The sequence below is a fragment of the Hyperolius riggenbachi genome, chromosome 5, assembly GCF_040937935.1.
Source record: "Hyperolius riggenbachi isolate aHypRig1 chromosome 5, aHypRig1.pri, whole genome shotgun sequence".
NCBI lineage: Eukaryota > Metazoa > Chordata > Amphibia > Anura > Hyperoliidae > Hyperolius > Hyperolius riggenbachi.
The window spans coordinates 250,903,750-250,915,967 of record NC_090650.1 but is presented as its reverse complement, the minus strand read 5'-3'; the positions used below and the strand labels follow the sequence as shown (position 1 = coordinate 250,915,967).

The following is a 12,218-nucleotide window of genomic DNA, read 5'->3' as shown; positions in this document are numbered from 1 at the left end:
CCATCCATCCCACTCACAAGCACATGCTCCCCCTACCCTGCGGTCTCTGGAATGCCAGATCCGTCCGCAATAAACTTACAGAGGTCCACAACCTCTTCCTCTCCAAATCCCTCACCATCCTCGCACTCACTGAGACATGGCTCACCCCCTCTGACTCTGCCGCAGAGGCTGCCCTCTCATACGGGGGGCTTCACCTCAGTCACACCCCCAGACCAGACAACAGGACCGGGGGAGGGGTGGGTCTGCTCCTCTCCCCATCCTGCACATTCCGTGTCCTCACTCCACCTTCCTCCCTACAATTCACATCATTTGAGGCCCACACTATCCGCCTCTACAATCCCCTCCCAGCCATTGTTGCAGTCTTATACCGCCCTCCGGGCTCCACACGACAATTTCTCGACAACCTTGCCTCCTGGCTCCCACACATCCTCTCCTCTGACCTCCCCACCATCATCCTCGGGGATTTCAATATACCCATCAATGAACCCAAGAACTCTGTTGCGACCCGGCTACTCACCATAGCCAACTCACATGGCCTAGTACAACACACCAACGCCCCCACTCACACTGCACGTCACACTCTCGACCTTATATTCACTAGATCCACCACCAATGCAGACCTCGACATCGCACCATTTCCACCCTCAGACCATTACCTTCTCGCCTTCAACCTCCTCACGGAAGGCATCTCCAAACTACCCGCCCACCCACCTGGTTGATGGCAGCGAGACCTACGCAAGCTCAACCCTGGCGTCCTTGCTGACTCCCTCCATGGCCTATCCTCCACTCTCCCCACCCTAACCTGTCCTAATCTTGCTGCAGCTCAGTATCACCAAATTCTCTCATCAGCCCTAGAGAAAGCTGCTCCACCAATATTCCGCCGCAACCGACCCCCTAACCCCCAGCCCTGGCGCACTACCCATACTCGCAACCTCCAGAGGGAAACACGCGCCACTAAACGAAAATGGAGGAAAACTCGACTAAACCAGGATTTCCTACAGTACAAGACTAACCTGCAGCAGTTCCACACTGCCCTTGCTCATGCGAAGCAGGAATACTTTACCAAGCTCATCGGAGCATAAGCTTCCAATCCCCGGCGTCTTTTTAGCACCTTCAACTCCCTGCTTTAACCCACCCCCCCACCTTCTGTTTCCTCCCTCTCTGCCACAGATTTAGCCACCCACTTCACCAACAAAATAGTCTCCATCCGTCAGGAAATATCCAATCTTCAATCTTCACCTCCCACCTGCTCACAACCTACTCCTTCTCCACCCTATCCTCCCCTCACCTCCTTCACTCCTACTACCACTGAGGAGGTCAACCACCTACTGCAGACTTCCCATACCACTACCTCCCCCCTTGACCCTATCCCTTCTGATCTACTTCAGCCTCACTTCACGGATCTGGCCCCAGTCCTCACTACCATGTTTAACCTCTCCCTATCCACAGGCACCTTCCCCTCAGACTTCAAGCAGGCCACTGTACTGCCTCTGCTCAAGAAACCCTCCCTCGACCCCTCGCTACCCTCCAACTACCGCCCGATCTCCCTCCTCCCCTTCGCCTCAAAACTCCTTGAGCGTCTGGTTCACAAACGCCTGACCCAGTACCTCAATGCCAACTCACTACTAGACCCACTGCAATCTGGATTTCGGCCTGCCCACTCAACCGAAACGGCTCTCACCAAAGTGGTCAATGACCTTGCCTTAGCTAAAGCTGAAGGTAAATACACCATTCTCCTCCTCCTTGACCTTTCAGCAGCTTTTGATACAGTAGATCATCCCCTACTCCTCCAGTCCCTCCAATCCATGGGCATTCACGATCTCGCCCTGACCTGGCTTTCATCCTACCTCTCCAACCGCTCCTTCAATGAGTCCTCGTCCACCCCAACCACCTCTCAGTGGGAGTCCCCCAAGGCTCGGTCCTTGGCCCCCTACTGTTCTCCCTATACACATCCTCCATTGGCAAGGTTATCTCCTCCATGGGTTTTAACTATCATCTGTATGCAGATGACACCCAAATCTATCTCCACACCCCTGACATATCCACCACTACCATGGACAAGGTCTCCTCCTGCCTATCTGCCATCTCCTCCTGGATGTCCACTAGGTTCCTAAAACTAAATCTAGACAAAACGGAATTTATGATCTTCCCACCCCGGTCATCCCTGGACCTCCCAGATGTGCAGGTCACTGTTAACCACACTACTATTCACCCTACCTCTCAAGCCCGCTGTCTGGGTGTCACCCTGGACTCCACACTCTCCTTCACTCCCCACATCCAAAACATCACAAAGTCCTGCAACTTCCACCTTCGTAACATCTGTAAGATTCGCCCTTTCCTGACCCCTGCCACCACCAAACTCCTCATCCATGCCCTCATAATTTCCCGCCTCGACTACTGCAATGCCCTTCTGTCTGGACTCCCTAAGACCCGAATAGCCCCACTGCAGTCCATCATGAATGCAGCTGCCAGAATTATCCACTCCTCCCATCGCTCCACCAGGGCGGCTCCCCTCCGTGAATCCCTCCACTGGCTTCCTATCCAGTCCAGAATCAGATTCAAGATATTGTGTCTGACCTACAAATCCATCCACAAAACCTGTCCAACCTACATTTCTGATCTTACTCAGAGATACACACCAAGCCGCTCACTCCGCTCCTCCAATGAACTTCGCCTGACCGTCCCCCGCATCACCCAGTCCCATGCACGCCTCCAAGACTTCTCAAGAGCCGCTCCGACACTATGGAACTCCCTACCTCCACCCATTAGGGCAGCCCCCTCCTTCAACACCTTCAAGAAGGCCCTCAAAACTCACCTTTTCACTCTTGCCTACCACCCCTCACAATTGCTCTAAACCCACAGCCGAACTCTGGTCCCCTACCTCTCGTGTCCCTACCTCTCCCTCTAGATTGTAAGCCTTTGGGCAGGGTCCTCACTCCTTTTGTGTCCTACCTGATCATGCACCTCTATTACTGTGCACCCATGCTATGCATTTGAGTGAACCTAACTTGCCTAACTCCATGCTCCCATCCAGTGACTGACTAAGCATTACCTTGTACTCATACTGTGCTGTGTGATCTGGTTTTCTTGTATTCCTGTATTGTCATATTGCTGTTTGTCACCCCTAAATATTGTCTGTAACCTAAATTAATGTCCAGCGCTGCGTAATATGTTGGCGCTTTATAAATACAACAAATAAATAAATAAATAACTGCTACACACACAATTGCTCACTCCCAGCTAAAGCACTTTCTTACCTTTATTTTGTCAGCAGGCGCCAGTCAGCCAATCAGGTGTACTGTTATACACCCTTTGCCTGCCGTACCAAATCTAGCAGAAATTGCATAAATTATGTAGCATTCAGGTGGGAGGCTTCAGTTGGATGTAATCGTAGATTTCATCGTTTGCAGGGACGCCCCGTGCAGGCAGGTCTCCCACACGGTCCTCCCCCTAACCACTCACCTGTCAACCGCATCCTGGAAGCTGCAAAAAATAAATTTAAAATCATAAAAATCACAAAGGTAGAGGTTGCTGGGGGAGGGAGAAGTCACTGTGGATGCTAGGGATGGGAGAGGTCACTCACTGTAGGTGGTGCTTTTGGAATGGGAGGTCCCTGTAGGTGCTTCTAGGGACAGGAGGGGTGCTGCTGGGGGAGGAAGAGATCACTGTGGGTGCTGGAGGAGGTCAGTGTGGCTGCTGGGGTTGGCAGGATCACTGCTGGTGCTTGGGAGGAAGAGGTCACTAGAGGTGCCAGATGAAGGAAGAAATCACTGTACGTGGGCAGTTAGAGGGAGAGTGGCAGTATTTTAGGGGGGAGGTTTGTGCTATTTCAGCCGGTTGCTCAAGCACATGTATCTGGCATCAGGCAATCCCTGGCGTTGCCAGATACCGGGGTCTTTGCTGTATAATGTAAGGCTAGGTTCACAGTGGGCATTGGGTTTCCTGTAATAGCAAAAACACAAAAGAATGGAAAGGTCATCTCCACACATTATCCATTTGTTGCTTTGTATGCAGTGAAGTATACAGTCAATGAAAAGTATGCTTCACTGTAATGGTTAACACACCTGTTTGGCAGTAACGCGTTGCATGCACTGTGAACAGCACATAGGGGTTACATTACAGCGTGACAGTCTGCGTTACAATGCTTCTGGAGCACTGCAATGCCCCACTGCTGCAAAAGTCTAAAAAGGCTGTACCACTAAGCAATTAAAAATATCTGGATGAACTTGTGTACTTGTGTATCTGAAAATGTCTAGAATAGAGAAGAGCAATGAGATGCTCATTTTCTAAAGGTGGGTACACACATCAGATAAAAGTCTTTGGAAAATGAAAGATCACAGACCAATTTTACCCCCTTCCATGTAGTATGAGAGCCATACCTACACAGTCTATTCTATTGAGCTGCACTCCCCATCAGCTAAAAATCTTTGCAAGATGCTGCACACAAAGATGCTGTACACATTCAACAGATCAGTATCTTCAAACGTTCTGTTCCTGCAAAAGATCCGTTCCTGCAAAATGCATTCATAGTCTATGATATCTGCAGATCCTCATACACACCTTGTTTAACAGACATTCATCTGCATATCTGACAATCATCTGCAGATCTGAAGATCCATCCTGGTGGATCTGATCTGCAGATGAATGTCTGTTAACCACTTGCCGACCGCACGCTTATACCGTGCGTCGGCAAAGTGGCAGCTGCAGGACCAGCGACGCAGTACTGCGTCGCCAGCTGCAGGCTGATTAATCAGGAAGCAGCCGCTCGCACGAGCGGCTGCTTCCTGTCAATTCACGGCGGGGGGCTCCGTGAATAGCCTGCTGGCCGCCGATGGCGGCTCGCAGGCTAAATGTAAACACAAGCGGAAATAATCCGCTTTGTTTACATTGTACGGCGCTGCTGTGCATTTTGCAGGAACTGATCTTTTGCAGGAACAGATTGTTTGCAGATACTGATATTTTGAATGTGTACAGCATCTTTGTGTGCAGCATCTTGCAAAGATTTCTATCTGATAGGGAGTTCAGCTCAATAGAATAGACCAGCGTTTTTCAACCAGTGTTCCGTGGCACACTAGTGTGCCGCGGAACGTTGCCTGGTGTGCCGTCCTCTTATCCCCCTCCCGCACGTCCCCGCGGCCGCCGCTGCTATTACCTTAGCAGCGGCCGCTCTCCCCTCTCCAGCGCATGTGTTTATTCTAGCAGCGTATCTCCTGGCTGCTCTGTGTGATGCAGTGGCGTAGCTAAGGAGATGTGGGCCCCGATGCAAGTTTTACAATGGGGCCCCCCAAGCACTCTATACATAACAATTGATGATACGCGCGCAAAACCTGCCAATGGCAACTACTGTGTCAGAGGTGCAAGAAGGGGATGGGGAACAGATTGTTAATGATTACCACTGTTCAAATTATCTATAAAAGTGATTATTATGAGCACAGGACCAATAGAGAGCTAATACTATAGTTGAGGGAGGGCCATTTGGGGCCCCATCTGGCCCAAGGGCCCCGATGCGGTCGCTACCCCTGCAACCCCTATTGCTACGCCCCTGGTGTGATGCGCAGGAGGCAGGGCTCGGTTTCCATAGTAACGGTGATACATATCGCCGTTACAGGAAGCTGCTGCTCTGCTTCCTTCCGCATCACACAGAGCAGCCGGAGATACGCTGCTTGAATATACACGCTCCGGAGAGGGGAGGAGCGGCAGTTAAGGTAAACAGCGGCGGGGACGGGCGGGGGGCACTATACCGGGGATTATACTGGCTATACTGGGGCACTATACTAGCTATACTGGGGCACTATACTGGGGATTATACTGGCTATACTGGGGCACTATACTAGCTATACTGGGGCACTATACTGGGGCACTATTCTGGCTATACTGGGGCACTATTCTGGCTATACTGGGGCACTATTCTGGCTATACTGGGGCACTATACTGGCTATACTGGGGCACTATTCTGGGGCACTATACTAGCTATACTGGGGCACTATACTGGCTATACTGGGGCACTATACTGGCTATACTGGGGCACTATACTAGCTACACTGGGGGGCTATACTGGGGCACTATACTGGGGCACTATACTGGCTATACTGGGGCACTATACTGGCTATACTGGGGGGCTATATTGGGGCACTATACTAGCTATACTGGGGCACTATACTGGGGCACTATACTGGCTATACTGGGGCACTATACTGGCTAAACTGGGGCACTATACTGGCTATACTGGGGCACTATACTAGCTATACTGGGGGGCTATACTGGGGCACTATACTAGCTATACTGGGGGGCTATACTGGGGCACTATACTGGCTATACTGGGGCACTATACTGGCTATACTGGGGCACTATACTGGGGCACTATACTAGCTACACTGAGACAACTAAACTCCCTACACTGGGGCAACTATGCTAGCTATGCAGTCGCACCCCAGCCCCCCCCCCCCCCATAGCCTGCTGCGCATGGCACTGTCCACTAGGTCACGCAAACAACCGGGGGCCGCATCCCCCCCAAGTCCCCGGAGAAAAATTTGGTCAGACAGTGTTCCCCGGGCCGGAAAAGGTTGGGAACCACTGGAATAGACTGTGTAGGTATGGCTCTCATACTACATGGAAGGGGGTAAAATTGGCCTGTGATCTATCATTTGTCAAAGACTTTTATCTGATGTGTGTACCCACCTTTAGTTTGTTGCTAACAACATGGAACTTGAAACTGGACTTAACTTGTTATTTGATGATTTTGATTAGCTCTGTTTTAGCCACTATTTACAGCACACACGCACACGCACACACACACACTCTTTAATTATTTGTAGTCTAGATATGCAGTTGCACTTCTATGCTTACCCAAATATAACTCTTCCTTAAACTAGGTGCATTCTAGGGGTCTGATTCACAAAGCGGTGCTAACCCAGTTAGAGACTTTAGGCATGATAACCATTGCACCACTCTGGTGAAAAGCCAGTTTAGGTGTGATAAGTTTAGGCATGATAAGTTTAGGTGTGATAAGTTTAGGCATGCTAAGTTTAGATAAGTTTAGATCGCTTGCAAAGTCTCGCACGCAAAGCAGCACCATTAAACTTTATACGAAGTGCACCAGTCTTTGCTAGCGCAAAACTTTTGATCAGCTGTGCACTGCGGTGCTAACGCAGTTGACGCTTAAACTTATCATGCCTAAACTTATCACACCTAAACTTATCATGCCTAAACTGAGTTTAGGCATGATAAAGGGCTTTTCACCAGGGTGCTAACTGTTAGCACCGCTTTGTGAATCAAGCCCCAGGTGTTGCTTGTGTCTCAGGTGTAATAGTACACTAGTCAGATCCAGCCTCCTCCTGAGTAGCACTTGCCAGACCAGTCCCACCTGTTCTTCAGAAACTCCTTCTACTCCTTGTGCATTCTGAGCCTCCAGGATGATAAGTTCACATGTATTTACTGAGCTAGATAAGACCCTTCTTTAAAGAAAGGTAAGCTGCCAGATGCAAACATATCTCATGTTTTTCTAAGTTTGTATGATTTGGTACCAATAGCTATTTTCCCTATTTCTGCATACACAAGATAACTTGAAAGATATTGTTCTGCTAGAACAGAGGACTGAAACTGTGCTGCAAGTACAAACCAAACATGCAGTGTTGCATTGCTTTACATAGATAGCACAAATCTTGGGAAGAATGCATACTTTGTTAATTGAGATGCATACCTCAAGATCAATTACAGGAAATGTTGGAGAGGAAAAAAAAAATCCATCTGAAGTTTGGGCAGTGTGAAAGGGTTACAGTTAGTAGTGAATAAGTGTGCTATAAAAAGACAGAGCAATAAGGCTTCCTTCACCCCATGCATATTGAGTATGCCAGTGCGAATGGCACTAGTTACAATGCATATCAAATTAATACACTCCAATTATTACAGAGCGCTCTCATTGCCCAGGAGTGCTATGCAAATAGGGCATCTGTTGCAACCCAAACATGAGGCCTCATTCACAGTGAAACGTTGCGGAGCTGCGTTATAACCTCTCATAATGCAGCTTACCACACTGCAATAATAATCCTGTGGGTCGTTCACAGTGCAACGTTAGCGTCATATTGTAACGTGTATCGTTATGGTAACTTCTAAACGCACACGTTACTAGGTACAGGAAAGTATACTTTTCATTGCCTGCATGCATTCCTGTACCTACTGTATGCGATGGTAACGCAGCGTTAAAGTGAGTCACCACCTTTTTTTTGCGTTGTGTTGTAATGCTGCGTTGTGACTTTAACGTTGCATTACAACGCAACATCCCACTGTGAATGAGGCCTAAGTCAACCACCTGTATTTTGCATATAAACAGTGATGTTATAGTGGATTCCAACTTGAACCTTTCTTTAGCTCCACAATAAGGGTTTAGTTCCAAGGATATTACATTTCGCATACGTTTTTCCCGTTTGCAAATGTTTGTGTTTTAATGCAAATTTTTGTATGCTTCTAACAATCATTACATGAGAAACGGAAGTGTGATGCAGAAATCTGCAGCATGCCATCCATTTTTTCTTTGCATTCATTGGAAATGACTACATTGACATTAATTGGTTACATTCTCAAAACGAAAATTTGCATTTTGAATTCACACATAGTGGAAACAGGCCCTAAGTGCTGAGGGCTGGAACCCACTAGGAATTGCTACATTGATTCCTAGTCTGATCGCAATAGCGTTTAGCTCCAGTTTAAAGGGGAACTGAAGATAGAGGTATATGGAGGCTGCCATGTTTATTTCCTTTTAAGCAATACCAGTTGCTTGGCAGCCCTGCTGATCCTCTGCCTCTAATAGTATTAGCCATGGCCCCTAAACAAGCATGCAGCAGATGAGGCGTTTCAGACTTTAAAGTCAGATCTGACAAGACTAGCTGCATGCTTGTTTCTGGTGTTATTCAGATACTACTGCAGAGGAATAGACCAGCAGGGCTGCCAGGCAACTGGTATTGATTAAAAGGAAATAAATATGGCAGCCTCCGTATACCTCTTACTTCAGTTCCCCATTAAATAAACTTTGTTATACTTACCAGGTGTCTTGATGTCCGGCTTCTGTCTGTAGCCCTGCCCACTCATGGAAGAGGTTATAGGTGCTTCTCTTGGACCAATCAGAGAAGTGCCTGTGACCTCTTCTGCTAGAGGGCGGGGCTGTGGGCAGAAGCTGGACATCGGGACACTCAGTAAGTATAATTAACTTTATTCAAAATTCTAAACTCTTGGCCCCCAAATCACTGCAAAATCGCTTTTCAAACCACTTCTATACACAGCATTGTGTGCAAACGTACGCAAAATGCTGCATGTCTTGCAATTAACCCTAATCGCAATCGCATTAGTGGGTTTCACAACATTTAAATACATTGGCAGAGTGTTTTGCCGATTGTCGGTGATCCAAAAATGCTGCCAAAATTGCCTTAGTTGGTCCCAGCTATAACTCTTTTGTGCTTAAGCTATGTACATATGCTGGTCTGGATTAAACTTCAGTGACCTATTGCAGGTGAATTGTTCTCTTATTCACCCGCCGCTCCTTGTGTTGTCCTCTCCCTCATCGTGCCTCAATAGCAATAGAAGCGTCACTAGTCTCTGAGCTAGTGACACATTTGTACAGCACTGAGCCTCAAACTGTAGTTGAAGGGATTGAGTCCTGATGCTGGTGGTGGAGCAGTGCTTTTCAGCGCTGCTAGATTTGGGCTCAGCCGGTGCCTCCATAGACTACAATAGGAATCATTCCTATTGCAGCGCTCAGTGAGTAACGTCGGCTCCGTCAGAAGACTGAGCCGAGGTTGCTTAAAAACATAATAATTCGGCCTCCAGCAATCGCTGGAAGCCGAATTATTTCATTCCCCCACTATCCATGGCGGCCTGGAGGGGGAATAGTAATTAAATCAGCCCGGAGTTGTGCAGAAGCAGGATCCAGAGCTGGGACAAGGTCCTGCGGCACCCAAGGCTGAGACACCAAAGTGCGCCCCTCCACTCCTTCCCCCCCAGCCGTCACACACTGATTGCTACTAGACTAAGAGGCGCTCCAGGGCCCCCAACCTCCCTAATACCTTAATTTCTAGTTATCTGACTTGCAGTCACTGCCATGTATCCCCTTTTCCTATTTTTCTGCTTCAAACACAATTGGGAATGACAACTGAATGAATTGTGCGCCCCCTCCTACACTGCGCCCTGAGGCTGGAGCCTCTCCAGCCTCTGCCTCGGCCCGGCCCTGGCAGGATCAGCCATATAACAGCTGTATCCTGCGCCCAAGTCTACCGGTGCCGATTTCAAATGTACTCTGCTGGTGGGCAACAGTCCCCGTGCCTGTATATGAGGCTTTGCATGTGGTCAATTATTATTTATTATTATTATTATTATTATTTATAAAGCGCCAACATATTCCGTGGCGCTGTACAATGTAAGAAAACAAACAAGGGATACATAATGATACAGACAATGATATACATGAAATATGAACACTGATACAAGATACAGCACTGCTGATTACAACTTGATTTAACATGATGACTAAAATGTATACATTTCTAACAGTGTGCAAGCAACTGAATTAATAACATTCCATGACACAAAAGGGTGAGAGCCCTGCCCTTGCGAGCTTACAATCTAAAGGAATGGGGTGGAAACAAGAGGTGGGGGAAGTATACAGTATATGTACAGGCAGTGCGTAATAAGGTTATTTAGTGGGTGCATGGCCTAAGCTAGAGAATATGCTTGTCGGAAAAGGTGGGTTTTGAGGGAACGTTTAAAGATTTCGAAGGTGGGAGAGTGGCGGATGTGTTGTGGAAGGGCATTCCAGAGGAGGGGTGAGGCACGTGAGAAGTCTGGTACACGTGAATGTGAGGAGATGTACAGGGGAGAGAGATTGTGGAGAGCTTTGTAGGTTATGGTTAAGAGTTTGAACTGAATCCTCTCATTAATTGGTAGCCAGTGAAGAGCTTGACAGAGAGGGTCAGCAGAGGAAGAGCGAGAGGAGAGATGAATGAGTCGAGCAGCAGAGTTCAGTACAGAATTGAGCGGTGTTAGTCAGTTAGTTGGAAGTCCACCAAGCAATATATTGCAATAGTCCAATCGAGATATAATAAGAGCATGTACTAACATTTTGGTTGTGTCATGGGAGAGAAAAGGTCGGATACGTGCTATGTTTTTCAGTTGGAAATGGCAGGAGCTGGTTAGGGAGTTAATGTGAGGAGTAAATGAGAGAGAAGAATCAAATATTACCCCCAAGCACCGTGCTTTGGGAACTGATGTTATAGACGTGTTGTTAACATTTATTGTAATATCAGGCAAAGGGGTGGACAGGGATGGTGGAAAGACTATTAGTTCAGTTTTATTCATATTAAGTTTTAAGAAGCGAGAGGACATGAAAGAGGAGATAGCGGACAGGCAGTCGGGAACCCGTGTGAGGAGGGAGTTAAGGTCTGGGGCCGAGAGGTACAGTTGTGTATCGTCTGCAGGGCCGGGCCGAGGCATAGGCTGGAGAGGCTCCAGCCTCAGGGCGCAGTGTAGGAGGGGGCGCACAATTCATTCAGCTGTCATTCCTAATTGTGTTTGAAGCAAAAAGAAATAAGAAAAGGAGATACATGGAAGTGACTACAAGCCAGATAACTAGAGATTAAGGTGTTGGGGGCCCTGGGGTGCCTCTTAGTCTAATAGCAATCAGTGTGTGACGGCTGGGGTGGAGGGATGGAGGGGCGCACTTTGGTGTCACAGCCTTGGGTGCTGGAGGACCTTGTCCCGGCTCTGATCGTCTGCATATAGGTGGTATTGGAAACCAAATGAGCTGATTAAGTTACCAAGACCGTGCATGTAGATGGAGAAGAGGAGGGGACCGAGGACAGAGCCTTGAGGTACCCCTAAAGACAGAGGATGTGAAGAGGAGGCCTGATCTGAATAAGAAACAGTGAAAGACCTTCCAGACAGGTAGGAAGATATCCAGGAGAGAGAGAGGTCCTTTATTCCTATAGATGAAAGGATCTGTAGGAGTAGAGTGTGGTCGACAGTGTCGAATGCTGATGACAGATCTAGAAGGATGAGTATGGAATAATAGCCTTTGGATTTAGCTGTGAGGAGATCATTAGCTACTTTGGTGATAATAATTTCAATAATAATTTCAAGATAATACAAATTTAGGCCTCTTTCACATAGGAGGCTGAAGGCAGTAAATTCACCACCTGTCAGTTGCTCACCGTGTGAGGGTAGGAACACACTGG

The 12,218-nt window shown here is 48.0% G+C and overlaps 1 protein-coding gene across 11 annotated transcripts in view; it reads left to right on the top strand.

Moving 5' to 3' along the window:
* LOC137518648 (MARVEL domain-containing protein 3-like) overlaps positions 1 to 12,218 on the top strand; it is a 162,781-nt gene that overhangs the window by 81,176 nt on the left and 69,387 nt on the right. Inside the window, exon 1 of one of the 11 annotated variants that reach the window (XM_068236767.1) lies at positions 7,395 to 7,466. The exons of 9 other annotated variants lie outside the window; for them this stretch is intronic. The gene's annotated coding sequence lies outside the window, so the exon portion shown is untranslated. Of the gene's footprint in view, positions 1 to 7,394; positions 7,467 to 12,218 lie in introns of those variants that run through there. One more of the 11 variants, XM_068236772.1, reaches the window with a different exon arrangement.